The sequence below is a fragment of the Hyperolius riggenbachi genome, chromosome 11, assembly GCF_040937935.1.
Source record: "Hyperolius riggenbachi isolate aHypRig1 chromosome 11, aHypRig1.pri, whole genome shotgun sequence".
NCBI classification, from domain to species: domain Eukaryota; kingdom Metazoa; phylum Chordata; class Amphibia; order Anura; family Hyperoliidae; genus Hyperolius; species Hyperolius riggenbachi.
Window position 1 is genome coordinate 250,110,579 of NC_090656.1, and position 15,578 is coordinate 250,126,156.

The window sequence follows — 15,578 nt, forward strand, 5'->3', positions numbered from 1 at the left end:
GTGCAGCCCCCAGGAGGATGCCCCCCCCCCCCCCCCCCCCCAGCATGGTGAGCTTGGCCTGCAGTTGGCACCTCCTGGTGAGATGGTCAGAGCAGTTCAGCCCCCAGGAGGAGGATGTCCCCCCAGCATGGTGATCCTGCAGTAGGCACCTCCTGGTGAGAAGGTCAGAGCAGTGCAGCCCCCAGGAGGATGTCCCCCCAGCATGGTGAGCTTGGCCTGCAGTAGGCACCTCCTGGTGAGATGGTCAGAGATGTGCAGCCCCCAGGAGGATGTCCCCTTAGCATGGTGAGCCTGCAGTAGGCACCTCCTGGTGAGATGGTCAGAGCATGAGAACTTCCTGAGACACAGCGAGCAGATGTGGGGCAGGGAGGAGAGAGCGGAGGGAGTTAATACTCAGGCAGGGGGTGGAGAGAAGCGAGTCTCAGGGCTGCTGCTGGAGATCACACACTAGAGCTGGGCTCTCCTACAAGTGCTACATTCCTCCAGGAGCCTGATGGACTCTACAGACCCTCAGTGACTGGGGAGCCCTGCTGCTGGGGGGCCACAAGGCTGCATCTGAGGGTGAGTCCTCCTGAAGTCCTGACTCTCTATATTGTAGCTGGTGTACTCACCTGGGGGGCTATTCTGCTATTCATGTAACCCTATGGGCAGCACGCTAGAGAGGCGGTCAGCGCTCTCGCCTTGCAGCGCTCTGTCTCGGGCTCAATTCCTGGCTGGGATACTCCGCGGAGAGTTTACAGGTTCCCCTAATGTTCCTGTAGTGGTTCATCCCAAAAGCATGCTAATAAGTTCATTGTCTTCCCCCAGAATTCCTCCTAGGCTATCACTATTATTATTTATTTATTTAAAAAGCACCAACATATTCTGTAATATGATGAATATAATATGATGATATAATGATATCTGACTGTGGTGGGGAGCATTAGATTGTCAGCTTCTCTACCAGACCTCATATACTCACCTGTGGAAAGCACGGTGGTGTAGTAGTGGTTAGTGCTTTCACCCTGCAGCGCTCGGTCCCTGGTTCAAATCCCAGCCAGCTGCCAGGGCACTATCTGCATGGAGTTTGTATGTTCCCCCCATATCTGTGTGGGGTTACTCCAGGCACTCCAGTTTCTTCCCACATCTCAAAAACATATAGATAAATTAACTGGCTTCCCCCTAAATTGTCCCTAGACTACTATTCTATACATACACTGCAGGATATGGACATATGACTATGGCAGGGATTAGATTGTGAGCTCCTCTGAGGGACAGCTACGTGACAAGACAATATACCCTGTACAGAGCTGCAGAAGATGTTGGCGCTGTATAAATAATAATAATACATGAATAATATAGTAAATATCAGCTATGTCGGAATGCAGAATAATGGTTCTGTAACTGTTTAGAGCTTTAATAAATAATCATGTATGGGTATAACAGCTAGATGGTCAGCAATGTCACCCTGCAGTTCTGGTGTTCTGGGTTAGGACACGATCTGCATGGAGTTTGTACACACTTTTCCCATGTTTGTGTGTGCCGGTAACTTGAGTTATTACTGTGTATTTAGGTTGTATTATTACTGTGTACTTATATAGCACATATTATTATTATTATTATTATTATTATTATTATTATTTAGTATTTATATAGCGCCGACATATTACGCAGCGCTGTACAGTATATATATATATATATATATATCTTGTCACTAACTGTCCCTCAAAGGAGCGCACAATCTAATCCCTACCATTGCCATATGTCTATATTATGCAGTGTAAGTACTGTAGTCTAGGGCCAATTTTAGGGGGAGCCAATTAACTTATCTGTATGTTTTTGGAATGTGGGAGGAAACCGGAGTGCCCGGAGGAAACCCACGCAGACACGGAGAGAACATACAAACTCTTTGCAGATAGTGCCCTGGCTGGGATTCGAACCAGGGACCCAGCGCTGCAAGGCGAGAGAGCTAACCACTACGCCACCGTGCTGCCCATATAAATGAACCGTCCTTCAGAAATGGGCTTAAAGGGTTACTTAAGCCTAAAAAACAAATACAAAACAGTTTGACTTACCTGGGGCTTGCTGCATCCCCTGCAGTCATCCTGCGCCCGCGCTGTCCTTCCGAGACCCTCCGGCCAGCAGTGACGACCCCCTGAAAGCTGGCCAGGTCGTGGCCAGTTACAGGCTACGGCGCATGCACGGCCCGAGCCATGCGAAACAGGAAAAAAGGCAGCTGGAGCTCTTGCGGAAAAAAAGGGCACCGCCATAGGCGCCTAATATAAAACTGGGATTTGCGACAAAGCAGAGAAATTTGAGTGAAAGGAGGTGCAGAATAAAATTGCGAGTGCCGATGCATGCCGATATGCAAATTGCCGCATTACATAGCGGACTGCCATGCCTCAGGCCACTAATTCCTTTGCTTTCATGCAAATCGCGGTTTTGCTGAGGCAGTTTTAAGTTCCCAAATTTACTTTCTTTTCAGCAAATTGCAGTTTTGCGGCAGGCTGGTAGTGGTAAGTTTAGGAGGGGGGTTAAAAGCTACGCACAACCTGGGGGAGGGGGAGGGTGTTTAAGGATTAGGCATCGGTAGAGGGAGGTCTTAGGGTTGGGCATTGGTAGAGGGAGGTCTTAGGGTTGGGCATTGGTATAGGGAGGTCTTAGGGTTAGGCACCGGTAGAGGGAGGTCTCAGGGTTAGGCACCGGTAGAGGGAGGTCTCAGGGTTAGGCATCGGTAGAGGGAGGTCTCAGGGTTAGGCATCGGTAGAGGGAGGTCTCAGGGTTAGGCATCGGTAGAGGGTGGTCTCAGGGTTAGGCATCGGTAGAGGGAGGTCTTAGGGTTAGGCATCGGTAGAGGGTGGTCTTAGGGTAAGGCATCGGTAGAGGGAGGCCTTAGGGTTAGGCATCAGTAGAGGGAGGCCTTAGGGTTAGGCATCGGTAGAAGAAAGTCGTAGGGTTAGGCATCGGTAGAGGGAGGTCTCAGGGTTAGGCATCGGTAGAGGGAGGTCTCAGGGTTAGACATCGGTAGAGGGAGGTCTCAGGGTTAGGCATCGGTAGAGGGTGGTCTCAGGGTTAGGCATCGGTAGAGGGAGGTCTTAGGGTTAGGCATCGGTAGAGGGAGGTCTTAGGGTTAGGCATCGGTAGAGGGAGGTCTTAGGGTTAGGCATCGGTAGAGGGAGGTCTCAGGGTTAGGCATCGGTAGAGGAAGGTCTCAGGGTTAGGCATCGGCAGAGGAAGGTCTTAGGGTTAGGCATCGGCAGAGGGAGGTCTCAGGGTTAGGCATCGGCAGAGGGAGGTCTCAGGGTTAGGCATCGGTAGAGGGAGGTCTCAGGGTTAGGCATCAGTAGAGGGAGGTCTTAGGGTTAGGCATTGGTAGAGGGAGGTCTTAGGGTTAGGCATCGGCAGAGGGAGGTCATAGTGTTAGGCATCGGTAGAGGGAGGTCTCAGGGTTAGGCATCGGTAGAGGGAGGTCTTAGGGTTAGGCATCGGTAGAGGGAGGTCTTAGGGTTAGGCATCGGTAGAGGGAGGTCTTAGGGTTAGGCATCAGTAGAGGGAGGTCTTAGGGTTAGGCATCGGTAGAGGGAGGTCTTAGGGTTAGGCATCAGTAGAGGAAGGTCTTAGGGTTAGACATTAGTAGAGGGAAGTCTTAGGGTTAGGCATCGGTAGAGGGAGGTCTTAGGGTTAGGCATCGGTAGAGGGAGGTCTCAGGGTTAGGCATCGGTAGAGGGAGGTCTCAGGGTTAGGCATCGGTAGAGGAAGGTCTCAGGGTTAGGCATCGGCAGAGGAAGGTCTTAGGGTTAGGCATCGGCAGAGGGAGGTCTCAGGGTTAGGCATCGGTAGAGGGAGGTCTCAGGGTTAGGCATCGGTAGAGGGAGGTCTCAGGGTTAGGCATCGGTAGAGGGAGGTCTCAGGGTTAGGCATCGGTAGAGGGAGGTCTCAGGGTTAGGCATCGGTAGAGGAAGGTCTCAGGGTTAGGCATCGGCAGAGGAAGGTCTTAGGGTTAGGCATCGGTAGAGGGAGGTCTCAGGGTTAGGCATCGGTAGAGGAAGGTCTCAGGGTTAGGCATCGGCAGAGGGAGGTCTCAGGGTTAGGCATCGGTAGAGGGAGGTCTCAGGGTTAGGCATCGGTAGAGGGAGGCCTTAGGGTTAGGCATCAGTAGAGGGAGGTCTTAGGGTTAGGCATCGGTAGAGGGAGGTCTCAGGGTTAGGCATCGGTAGAGGGAGGTCTCAGGGTTAGGCATGAATAGAGGGAGGTCTCAGGGTTAGGCATCGGTAGAGGAAGGTCTCAGGGTTAGGCATCGGCAGAGGGAGGTCTCAGGGTTAGGCATCGGTAGAGGAAGGTCTCAGGGTTAGGCATCGGCAGAGGGAGGTCTCAGGGTTAGGCATCGGTAGAGGGAGGTCTTAGGGTTAGGCACCGGTAGAGGGAGGTCTTAGGGTTAGGCACCGGTAGAGGGAGGTCTTAGGGTTAGGCATCGGTAGAGGGAAGTCTTAGGGTTAGGCATCGGCAGAGGGAGGTCTCAGGGTTAGGCATCGGTAGAGGGAGGTCTCAGGGTTAGGCATGAATAGAGGGAGGTCTTAGGGTTAGGCATCAGCATTAGGAACTATGTGTCACTGTTACTTTGACCCAGATTTATTAGCTGAAATGTTGCCCATCATAAGCCCCGCCCACCATCACTGCGTTGTTACTACAGACATTGCTCCATGGTGGCTGTTGGCAGATGCTGGGCTGGATGTGGGACTAATGTCATAAGTCTGGGAGCAACTTCAGTGTCCAGTAGAAATGTTCCATATTAATTCCAGCTGACAGGCTAATATAATGCTAATTATATGAAACTTTGAATCAAGCCAGCAGCACATTACAGAGTACATAGTCATGTCACTGACTATCCTCAGAGGAGCTCACACTCTAATCCCACCATAGTCATAGTGTAATGTCCTACCATATTATTATTATGTATTTATATAGCACTGACATCTTCTGCTGCACTTTACAGAGTACATAGTCATGTCACTGACTGTCGTCAGAGGAGCTCACACTCTAATCCTACCATAGTCATAGTCCAATGTCGTACCATATTATTATTATGTATTTATATAGCACTGACATCTTCTGCAGCACTGTACAGAGTACATAGTCCTGTCACTGACTGTCCTCAGAGGAGCTCACACTCTAATCCTACCATAGTCATAGTCTAATGTCCTACCATATTATTATTATGTATTTACATAGCAGTGACATCTTCTGCAGCACATTACAGAGTACATAGTCATGTCACTGACTGTCCTCAGAGGAGCTCACACTCTAATCCTACCATAGTCATAGTCTAATGTCCTACCATATTATTATTATTATGTATTTATATAGCACTGACATCTCCTGCAGCACATTACAGAGTACATAGTCATGTCACTGACTGTCCTCAGAGGAGCTCACAGTATAATCCTACCATAGCCATAGTCTAATGTCCTACCATATTATTATTATGTATTTATATAGCACTGACATCTTCTGCAGCACTTTACAGAGTACATAGTCATGTCACTGACTGTCCTCAGAGGAGCTCACACTCTAATCCTACCATAGTCAGTCTAATGTCCTATTATATTATTATTATGTATTATATAGCACTGACATCTTCTGCAGCACTTTACAGAGTACATAGTCATGTCACTGACTGTCCTCAGAGGAGCTCACACTCTAATCCTACCATAGTCATAGTCTAATGTCCTACCATATTATTATGTATTTATATAGCACTGACATCTTCTGCAGCACATTACAGAGTACATAGTCATGTCACTGACTGTCCTCAGAGGAGCTTACACTCTAATCCTACCATAGTCATAGTGTAATGTCCTACCATATTATTATGTATTTATATAGCACTGACATCTCCTGCAGCACATTACAGAGTACATAGTCATGTCACTGACTGTCCTCAGAGGAGCTCACACTCTAATCCTACCATAGTCAGTCTAATGTCCTATTATATTATTATTATGTATTATATAGCACTGACATCTTCTGCAGCACTTTACAGAGTACATAGTCATGTCACTGACTGTCCTCAGAGGAGCTCACACTCTAATCCTACCATAGTCATAGTCTAATGTCCTACCATATTATTATGTATTTATATAGCACTGACATCTTCTGCAGCACATTACAGAGTACATAGTCATGTCACTGACTGTCCTCAGAGGAGCTCACACTCTAATCCTACCGTAGTCATAGTGTGATGTCCTCCCATATTATTATATATTTATATAGTACTGACATCTTCTGCAGCACTGTACAGAGTACATAGTCATGTCACTGACTGTTCTCAGAGGATCTCACAATCTAATCCTACCATAGTCATAGCCTAATGTCCTACCATATTATTATTATGTATTTATATAGCACTGACATCTCCTGCAGCACATTACAGAGTACATAGTCATGTCACTGACTGTCCTCAGAGGAGCTCACACTCTAATCCTACCATAGTCATAGTCTAATGTCCTACCATATTATTATTATGTATTTATATAGCACTGACATCTCCTGCAGCACATTACAGAGTACATAGTCATGTCACTGACTGTCCTCAGAGGAGCTCACAATCTAATCCTACCATAGTCATAGTCTAATGTCCTACCATATTATTATTATGTATTTATATAGCACTGACATCTCCTGCAGCACATTACAGAGTACATAGTCATGTCACTGACTGTCCTCAGAGGAGCTCACAATCTAATATCCATTCCCCAATTCCTAGACAGGAAAGCCATGAGGTTGCAGAGTTACTAATTATTCTATGCCATGCTTCTGGGCTGTTTGAACCACAAGGCCAGCTAGACAAACTTATTTTTTTCAAGCAACATTTTGCACATGGCCTGCATTTCAGCAGCAGCTTGAGCTGCTGTTATGAACTGAAGTAAGAGGGATATGAAGGCTGGCATATTTATTTCCTGTTAAACAATACCAGTTGCCTGGCTGTCCCGCTGATCCTCTGCCTCTAATACTATTAACCATAGCCCCTGAACAAGCATGCAGCAGATCAGGTGTTTCTGACATTATTGTCAGATCTGACAAGATTAGCTGCATGCTTGTTTCTGGTGTGATCAGGGCCGGCCCTAGACTTTTTGCCGCCTGAGGCAAACTTGAAAGAAAGAGCGATTCAGACACTACTGCAGCTAAATGGATTAGCAGGACTGCCAGGAAGGCAACTGGCATTGTTTAAAAGGAAATAAATATGGCAGTGTCCATATACTTCTCGCTTCAGTTGTCCTGTGTTGTGTGGCTGTTGCAGCTGCACAGGAGACAGGAGATAAGGTATCCCAGAATAGGGAATAGCGGTTAAATATTGGCCATGGACGAGATAGACGATCCAGGCAATCGTGTGCAGATTCTGCTACTGTACCGGCTCTCGGTCATTCCTAGCTACTGTCACAGCTGTGCGAATGGTTGACACAGGAAGGAGGTTTATTTTAGCTGTGTGTAAACGAAGTCACTAGAGTGCAAACTACATTCTTGATCAAAAAAATAGGTCAGTGTTTGCAGGTTTTGGCGCTTTATGGTGAGTGTGTACAACTGCAAGACTCACAGCCTGCTCACATCAGGGGGAATGTACAAAATGAACATATATATCGCAACCAGTACAGGTGGCCCCCTACACATACCGCGCAATAGCAGCCATGTATGTCCAGGTCAAGGGGTGCCGACTTAAAGGACAACCGAGGTGGCATGTGACATGAGCAGATAGACATGTGTATATACATTGTCTAGCACACAAATAACTATGCTGTGTTTTTTTTTCTTACTCTGCCTAAAAGAGATAAAAATCAGGTGTGCGAGTGACAGTTTCTGTCTGGGTCGGGACCGGGTCAGATATAGCATAATGGCCCATACTCACGGGCTACATTTGTGGCCTGTCGCTAGCACACGGGAGCGTGTGTGCGACAGGCCGGCGACAGCTCGTCGCCAGGTCCCTCCGCGTACACACGCGGAAGAGGGATCAGCTGCGCGACGTGCCTCCCCCGCCGCCGGAAGCTCCGTGTTGTGGACAGAGGTTGCTGTCGCTAGTCCGCATACTCACGCGGACTAGCGACAGTTGCGGCGAAGTTGCGGCGGCAACTGTCGCCAGGCGATTGACCGCACCAATCACCTGGCTACAGCAGCGACGGTTCGGGGTGCGCGCCCGTGTTGCGCCTCATACTCACGAGCGACCTGTCACCGCAACGCGCGCACCGTGTGTTGCGGCGACAATTGTAGCCCGTGAGTATGGGCCATAACACTCATTGATAAGAAAGTGCAGCCATAAAACACCTTCCTGTTAGTAAACGGCTTCTCAGCGAGCAGAAAAGAGATAAAAAAGGATCAGTAATTCATAGATTTGAGCTCTGGGCCTCTGGCATACTTTAATGAAGGTGTCATTGAGCAGAGTCAATAAAACAGTAAAAACATAAAAACTGGATTTTAATATAAAATAAAACTTTGGGGATATCTAAAAAAAGGCATCTTTAGGAGAAGGAGAATAGATACAATTGTTATTCTCATCAATTTAATTTCACCTCGGATGTCCTTTAAGGGACCAAACAGAGGCTTTTAGAGAGAAATGGAAGGGGCGCTGGCACACGGGAGGGGGCACTGGCACACGGGAGGCGGGGGGGGGGGGGCGCACGGAAGGGTCGCTGGCGCACGGGAGGGGGCACTGGCACACGGGGGGTGTGGTAAGGTTCTGCACCCCCACACACTAATACAGCGTCCGTTTTTCATTTACAGTTCACTTCCGGTATCCTTTAAACCATGCAGATTTCCCGGCTGTCCTGCTGATCCTCTGCCTCAAATGTTTTTAGCCGTAGTCCCTGAACAAGCATGCAGCAGATGAGGTGCTCTGCTGCAGTGTCACTGGATTAGGTGCATGCTTGCTTCAGGTGTGTGATTAAAACACGACTGCAGCCACAGAGATCAGCAGGATGCCAGAAAACTGGTATTGTTTAAAAGGAAAATAAATATGGCCGCCTCCATATCCCGCTCACTTCAGGTTTCCTTTGAACTTACTGCCCCCAGCATGTACCCCCATACGGTGGGCAGCTCAGAAATAGACCAATCAAATGCACCTACTGACAATTTTGACTGCCTACAATTTGCATTACATCTGCATGCAAGCCTCAAAGGAAACACAAGGTGAAAATAAAACTGATGAGATGAACCACTGCATCTATCTTACTTCTCCTAAATAGGACTTTTTAGGTATTTCACAGTTATATTTAGGTCTCTTTTCCACGGACAGTTGATACGCAGTGAAATGCCTCTAAAACTCTCACAACTGCTCTTTGCTGCCTGGTAACTGCTTGCTGCTGCCTGGTAACTGCTCACTGCTGCCTGGTAACTGCTTGTCGCTGCCTGGTAACTGCTGACTGCTGCCTGGTAACTGCTGACTGCTGCCTGGTAACTGCTCGCTGCTGCCTGGTAACTGCTCGCTGCTGCCTGGTAACTGCTTGCTGCTGCCTGGTAACTGCTCGCTGCTGCCCGGTAACTGCTCGCTGCTGCCCGGTAACTGCTTGCTGCTGCCCGGTAACTGCTTGCTGCTGCCTGGTAACTGCTTGCTGCTGCCTGGTAACTGCTTGCTGCTGCCTGGTAACTGCTTGCTGCTGCCTGGTAACTGCTTGCTGCTGCCTGGTAACTGCTTGCTGCTGCCTGGTAACTGCTTGCTGCTGCCTGGTAACTGCTTGCTGCTGCCTGGTAACTGCTCGCTGCTGCCTGGTAACTGCTCGCTGCTGCCTGGTAACTGCTCGCTGCTGCCTGGTAACTGCTCGCTGCTGCCTGGTAACTGCTCGCTGCTGCCTGGTAACTGCTCGCTGCTGCCTGGTAACTGCTCGCTGCTGCCTGGTAACTGCTCGCTGCTGCCTGGTAACTGCTCGCTGCTGCCTGGTAACTGCTAGCTGCTGCCTGGTAACTGCTAGCTGCTGCCTGGTAACTGCTCGCTGCTGCCTGGTAACTGCTCGCTGCTGCCTGGTAACTGCTCGCTGCTGCCTGGTAACTGCTCGCTGCTGCCTGGTAACTGCTCGCTGCTGCCTGGTAACTGCTCGCTGCTGCCTGGTAACTGCTGGCTGCTGCCTGGTAACTGCTGGCTGCTGCCTGGTAACTGCTGGCTGCTGCCTGGTAACTGCTGGCTGCTGCCTGGTAACTGCTGGCTGCTGCCTGGTAACTGCTCGCTGCTGCCTGGTAACTGCTCGCTGCTGCCTGGTAACTGCTCGCTGCTGCCTGGTAACTGCTCGCTGCTGCCTGGTAACTGCTCGCTGCTGCCTGGTAACTGCTCGCTGCTGCATGGTAACTGCTCGCTGCTGCCTGGTAACTGCTCGCTGCTGCCTGGTAACTGCTCGCTGCTGCCTGGTAACTGCTCGCTGCTGCCTGGTAACTGCTCGCTGCTGCCTGGTAACTGCTCGCTGCTGCCTGGTAACTGCTGGCTGCTGCCTGGTAACTGCTTGCTGCTGCCTGGTAACTGCTCGCTGCTGCAGGGTAACTGCTCGCTGCTGCCTGGTAACTGCTCGCTGCTGCCTGGTAACTGCTCGCTGCTGCCTGGTAACTGCTCGCAGCTGCCTGGTAACTGCTCGCAGCTGCCTGGTAACTGCTCGCTGCTGCATGATAACTGCTCGCTGCTGCCTGGTAACTGCTCGCTGCTGCCTGGTAACTGCTCGCTGCTGCCTGGTAACTGCTCGTTGCTGCAGGGTAACTGCTCGCTGCTGCCTGGTAACTGCTCGCTGCTGCCTGGTAACTGCTCAGTGCTGCCTGGTAACTGCTCAGTGCTGCCTGGTAACTGCTCAGTGCTGCCTGGTAACTGCTCAGTGCTGCCTGGTAACTGCTTGCTGAGCACACAGTTCAACTGCCTGTGAAAAAGAGGGCTAAATATACCTTACTTTTTAGGTTTTTACGTTTTCATTGTCTCTGCTCAATGACACATTCATTGAAGTATCACAGAGCTAAAATGTATGCACTTTTGGCCCTATCTCATCATGTCACATGTCACCTCAGTTGTCCTTTAAGTATTAACATGCCACTAGCGGTTAATAATAATGAAATCCATTGCGGCTGCAGCCACCACATTCCAGCGCAGAGGTACGGCAGGATAGCCGTGTTTACTGTAGACAGGGGAAGGGAACTCATTCCTGACACATACAGAGGCTGGGGCAGTAATGGATTACCAGTAGCAGTAATTATCACTTGTTTATCTCCTCAGTAGTTCCCCTTTCTCAGCTTCCAGAAGTTACTCATCCACAAAAGAGTTCTATGAAGGCAGTAAACACAGGCAGTACCTGTTAGAAAGGCATGCAACAGGAAAAATGACAGCCAACAGGAAAAATGACAGCCGCCACGCAGATACCGAAATTACCCTCGCCGTGTGACGGTCTGTTCTGCTTATCAATCAAGCGCAGGCGGGAGGGAGCGACGAGTGATGGATGACTGCGCCGAATAGCGTGGAGAGAGCGGGGACGGTGTTCTGGTCAATTTTCAATCAGATTTAGGTGGAATTGGGGAGTCATCAATCAATGTCACCCCACAGCCCTCATGCAGCCCAAAGACACTCATTATATTAGGCCCAGAACCCACTACAAAGCGCTATCGCTAATCGGAATCGCTTGCGTTTTTAATGAGCGTTTTCTGACGATTTTGGGATGGATTTTAAAAAGTGTAAGCTTTTAGCCAGCGATTGTGATAGCAATTTGCGCTTTTAGTTCTGATTGGTCCTTTCAATTGATTTTAATTTTTTTACAGTGTGCAGTAATTTAAAAACGCTAGCAAAATTGCTCTCTATAGAGATTCATGAACGATTTGGCCCATCCATTAACATTAGCTGAGCGTTTAGAGAAATCGCTAGCATTTTGAATCGCTCCCTAAACACTCAAAAAATTGCTCTAGCGGGTTCCAGCCCTTGGAGTACACCTTGCTTGTACTGGGTGTGACCCCCTTTTGCTTTCAGAACTGCCTGAAAGAGACCCGTGCGGGTTATTTTTTCAAGAACCGTGCGCGGCGCAGAACGCTCACGCCCGACGGGCATGCGAGTGTGACGGGCCACGCATGCGCAGTTGTGCACGACTTCGGCTGAAGTTTCTGCTCTAATGGAGCCGCTGGGGGAACAACGGAGGGAGCTTGGAGGTCCCCGAGGGATGTCGTGGACTACGAGCGGCTGGAGGAAGCCCCAGGTAAGTTAATTCACCCTTTTTAGATCACTGCTCAGGGTCCCTTTAAAGGACACCTGAAGTGAGAAGAATATGGAGGCTGCCATATTCATTTCCTGTTAAACAATACCAGTTGCCTGGCAGCCCTGCTGGTCTATTTGGCTGCAGTAGTGTCTGAATCACACCAGAAACAAACATGCAGCTAATCTTGTCAGTTCTGACAATTATGTCAGAAACCCCTGACCTGCTGCATGCTTGTTCAGGGGCTATGGCTAAAAGTATTAGAGGCAGAGGATCAGCAGGGCAGCCAGGCAACTGGTACTAGTTAAAAGGGAATAAATATGGAAGCCTCCATATCCGTCTTAGTTCAGGTGTCCTTTAAAGCACACCTGAATTGAAAGCGATATGAAGGCTGCCATATTTTCTTTTAAACAATGCAGATTGCCTGGCAGTCCTGCTAATCCTCTGCCTCTAAAGGCTCATACACACATCAGACTATAGTTTTTGGAAAATGAAAGACCACAGACCAATTTTACCCCCTTCCATGTAGTATGAGAGCCATACCTACACAGTCTATTCTATGGAGCTGCACTCCCCATCAGACAGAAATCTTACCCCCTTCCATGTAGTATGAGAGCCACACCTACACAGGCTATTCTATGGAGCTGCACTCCCCATCAGACAGAAATCTTACCCCCTTCCATGTAGTATGAGAGCCACACCTACACAGTCTATTCTATGGAGCTGCACTCCCCATCAGACAGAAATCTTACCCCCTTCCATGTAGTATGAGAGCCACACCTACACAGGCTATTCTATGGAGCTGCACTCCCCATCAGATAGAAATCTTACCCCCTTCCATGTAGTATGAGAGCCACACCTACACAGTCTATTCTATGGAGCGGCACTCCCCATCAGACAGAAATCTTACCCCCTTCCATGTAGTATGAGAGCCATACTCTACACAGTCTATTCTATGGAGCTGCACTCCCCATCAGACAGAAATCTTACCCCCTTCCATGTAGTATGAGAGCCATACTCTACACAGTCTATTCTATGGAGCTGAACTCCCCATCAGACAGAAATCTTTGCAAGATGCTGCACACACAGATGCTGTACAGACACAAAAGATCAGTATCTGCAAAAGATCCGTTCCTGCAAAATGCATTCATAGTCTATTAGATCTGCAGATCATCATACACACCTTGTTTAACTGACATTCATCTGCAGATCAGATCCACCAGGATGGATTTTCAGATCTGCGATGATTGTCTGATCTGCAGATGAATGTCCGTTAAACAAGGTGTGTATGATGATCTGCAGATCTCATAGACTATGAATGCAATTTGCAGGAACGGATCCTTGGCAGGAACGGATCTTTTGCAGATACTGATCTGTTGCACGTGTACAGCATCTGTGTGTGCAGCATCTTGCAAAGATTTCTGTCTGATGGGGAGTGCAGCTCCATAGAATAGACTGTGTAGAGTATGGCTCTCATACTACATGGAAGGGGGTAAGATTTCTGTCTGATGGGGAGTGCAGCTCCATAGAATAGACTGTGTAGGTGTGGCTCTCATACTACATGGAAGGGGGTAAGATTTCTGTCTGATGGGGAGTGCAGCTCCATAGAATAGACTGTGTAGAGTATGGCTCTCATACTACATGGAAGGGGGTAAGATTTCTGTCTGATGGGGAGTGCAGCTCCATAGAATAGACTGTGTAGAGTATGGCTCTCATACTACATGGAAGGGGGTAAGATTTCTGTCTGATGGGGAGTGCAGCGCCATAGAATAGACTGTGTAGGTGTGGCTCTCATACTACATGGAAGGGGGTAAGATTTCTGTCTGATGGGGAGTGCAGCTCCATAGAATAGACTGTGTAGGTATGGCTCTCACACTACATGGAGGGGGGTAAGATTTCTGTCTGATGGGGAGTGCAGCTCCATAGAATAGACTGTGTAGAGTATGGCTCTCATACTACATGGAAGGGGGTAAGATTTCTGTCTGAGGGGGAGATCAGCTCCATAGAATAGACTGTGTAGGTGTGGCTCTCATACTACATGGAAGGGGGTAACATTGGTCTGTGATCTTTCATTTTCCAAAGACTATAGTCTGATGTGTGTATGTGGCCTAATACTATTAGCCATAGCCCCTGAACAAGCATGCAGCAGATCAGGTGTTTCTGACTGAAGTGTGACTGCATTTGCTGCATGCTTGTCAGCAGGGCTGCCAGGCAACTGGTATTGTTTAAAAGGAAATTAATATGGCAGCCTCCCTCTAACTTGAGGGGACCTTTATGAAACATTTCCTTGCACAGCGCCGTTCACAGTTTAAATATCTGAAAGGCAAAACAGTCACTTGTGATCACTTCAGGTGACAGTCTCATCTCAGAGCAGACATTCCCTTTCTTCAGCATGCCTCAAAAACTCTGGCAATTGGTGGTGGTGGAAATTGTTTAAATCTTGTTTTGCCCGGAGACATAACTGCAAGCCTTATGCGCTCTCTCCCAGCCTTATGCTCTCCCCCAAAGGACAGCGCAGGTCATGTATACGGGGGCAGATGCGTTACATAAATATGTGACATGTCGGCATTGCTCCCAACTGTCCCTCTTTCTGAGGGACAGTCCCTCTTTGGGAGCCCTGCCCCTCTGTCCCTCTTTCATCCTCATTTGTCCCTCTTTCAGGACTCAGGACCTGCCCCTCTGTCCCTCTTTCTATGTAAATATATAGATTTTTTAAAATGTTAATATGAAGGAAAATGATCCAGGATAGAAAGGACCAGTGTGGTTTGAATTATAAAACAACATATTTTTCTTATGAAATCTTTATGGTATGCATGACTAGGGTTGCGATGGGGCGTGATCAGGGGTGTGGCAGGGGCATGGCTTAAGTGTCCCTCTTTCTCATCTCAAAAAGTTGGGAGGTATGCATGTCGGGTACTATAAAAAGAGAGGATATACCCAGCATAGGATGGCACAGTGACCTCAGCTCTGCCATCTCTAATTATCAAGAACAATGGCTCTGACCTTCAGGTACCAGAATGCATTCACTGCTGGCTGAAACACTCACTTTTAAGGGGCTCAAACACTAAACCGATTAGCGGCCGATCGATCGAGATGGATCGATTGCAAATTGATTGACCGATTGATCGATTTGCGGCCGATTTTGATCAATGTCAATCGATTTCAATCGATCTGACATGCTGGAAAATCTAGGTCGATCTGTTGAGATGGCTTATCGTTTCGCATTGGGCCTAATGGAAATCTGATGGCAAACAAATGCCATCAGATCGATTTTTCAATAGATTTCATACTAAAATCTATTGGAAATCTGTTCCTAGTAAAAAATGTTCCTTAACACATCAGATAGATCAGAAATCTATCTGCAGATCTATCTGCTGCTAATCTAACAAGTGTATGGCCACCTTATAAGAT

At 48.4% G+C, this 15,578-nt stretch overlaps 1 protein-coding gene across 2 annotated transcripts in view; it reads left to right on the forward strand.

Moving 5' to 3' along the window:
* The first annotated feature begins 413 nt into the window (after positions 1-413).
* PRR5L (proline rich 5 like) overlaps positions 414-15,578 on the forward strand; it is a 101,715-nt gene continuing 86,550 nt past the window's right edge. Inside the window, exon 1 of one of the 2 annotated variants that reach the window (XM_068259503.1) lies at positions 414-561. The gene's annotated coding sequence lies outside the window, so the exon portion shown is untranslated. The remainder of the gene's footprint in view (positions 562-15,578) is intronic. The other variant, XM_068259502.1, reaches the window with a different exon arrangement.